Source organism: Canis aureus, chromosome 27, assembly GCF_053574225.1.
Source record: "Canis aureus isolate CA01 chromosome 27, VMU_Caureus_v.1.0, whole genome shotgun sequence".
NCBI lineage: Eukaryota > Metazoa > Chordata > Mammalia > Carnivora > Canidae > Canis > Canis aureus.
In genome coordinates, this window is record NC_135637.1 from 44,056,554 (window position 1) to 44,058,540 (window position 1,987).

The 1,987-nt window shown below is 34.6% G+C and overlaps 1 non-coding gene across 1 annotated transcript; it reads left to right on the forward strand.

Annotated features, from left to right (window-relative positions):
- Nucleotides 1–1,138: 1,138 nt before the first annotated feature.
- On the forward strand, nt 1,139–1,244 carry LOC144300079 (U6 spliceosomal RNA). Its single transcript, XR_013366720.1, has one exon. It is a non-coding gene; the product is annotated as a U6 spliceosomal RNA (small nuclear RNA).
- Nucleotides 1,245–1,987: the final 743 nt, after the last annotated feature.

Genomic DNA, 1,987 nt, shown 5'->3' on the forward strand with positions numbered 1-1,987 from the left:
CTGAGTCAAAGGCAGACGCTCAACCACTGAACCACCCAGGCATTCCATGAACTATATTTTATAAAGCACTGCTTACTGCTAGTAAGAGAAGTTAATAATACTGAATATTTATGACTCACTTTGTTAAACAATGAACCTAACAGCTAATTAATTAGAACAAATAGACAAAATCACCTATAGAGTCACCTATATGTTGCCATTTTTCTAATATCATCTGTTGAGGCAACACATGCAAATATAAAAATTAGTGAAACATTTGTTTGTAGACTGTTGTTTGAAGCACCCAGTTATTTCTGTGGGTCCGAGACTACTGGTGTGTGCTAGCAAATTCTGACTCTCTGAACTCTGTTACGGCCAATGTTGGGGAACAAGTGATAAGAACTTATGGATTGCAAATTCTCAGGTGAAACAAACTTGCTGAAAGTATAGGGATTTAGGAGGTTTCTTGGCTTCATTAATAATAGACTAAAACAACCTGCCTTTCAACCTACCTTAAAATTTCCATACTTGGTGTTGGCTCTTTAGTGATATGGAAGCATATACTTGTTTTATAATGATAAAATTAAGAAAAAATGAAACAAAAATCTTTCTTCACTAAATTCCAATTATAAATCATGTGAAATTACTTTGGCATGTAGTAAACAGAGCTCACCCCAAAGCTTAGCAGTTTTTGCTGCACAACTAATGAGGTCATAACAGAATTGATTCCAGTATAAGGAAAAGAAAGACCGAGGTCAGACAACACCTTCCGATCAGGACTTCAAACCCATCTCTGGCGGGAAAGTTCCAAAAGCTCCAATTCCAAATGTATCATTTGGAAGAAATTTCTTTGTAGTTTGTATAAGCTGGCTTTACACATGATTTAATGTTTTAGCATCTGCTTTATAGTTACTGAAGAACAAACACGAGGGCAAACACTTGAAAATTTGCCCCAATTATAATTTAATTCAATGAAGAGTCCAAGGGAAGAAAAATAGCATTTTTTTTTCTTCTCAGGCTGTTTGCTTTAAATTAAACTCTTGTTTGACAAAGCAAAGATGAAAAAAAGGGAGTTTAAAACAAAAAGAAAGACAAGACGGTGTCCTAATACTTTAGATACAATTTGTCAAACAATTAAACAGTTAAAAAGCATTCAATAGTGTTGACTTCAGCAGCACATTTCCTAAAATTGGAATGATACAGAGAAGATTAGCATGGCCCCACACAAGGATGACATGCAAATTTGTGAAAGATTTCATATTTTTTGAATGCACGTGGAACATTCTCCAGAATAGATCACATATTGGGTCACAAATCATGTCTCAACTGATACCAAAAGACTGAGTTATCCCATTCTTATTTTCAGACCACAATGCTTTAAAGTTTGAAGTCAACCACAAGAAATAATTTGGAAGGACCACAAATACATGGAGGTTAAAGAGCATCCTACTAAAGCATGAATGGGTCAAACAGGAAACTAAAGAATAGTTTTAAAAATACACAGAAGAAAATGAAAATGAAAACACAGCAGTTCAAGAGTTTTGGGATGCCACAAAGGCAGTCCTAAGAGGGAAGTACAGAGCATTACAGACTTTTCTCAAGAAATAAGAAAAGTCTCAAATACACAACCTAACCTTATACCTAAAGGAGCTGGAGAAAGAACAGCAAATAAACCCAGCAGGAGAAGGGAATGAATAAAAATTAGAGCAGAAGTCCATGATATAGAAAAAAAAAAAATAGAACAGATCAATGGAACTAGGAGCAAGGTCTTTGAAAGAATTAATGAGATCGATAGCCCTCTAACCAGATTTATCAAAAAGAAAAGAATAAGGACCAAAATAAATAAAGTCATGAATGAAAAAGGAGAGATAACAACCAACACTGAAAAATTATAATTTCGAGAGAATATTATGAACAATTATATGCCAACAAATCAGGCAATCTGGAAGAAATGGATGCGGTCCTAGGAGCATATAAACTACCCAAACTGAAACAGGAAGAAATAGAT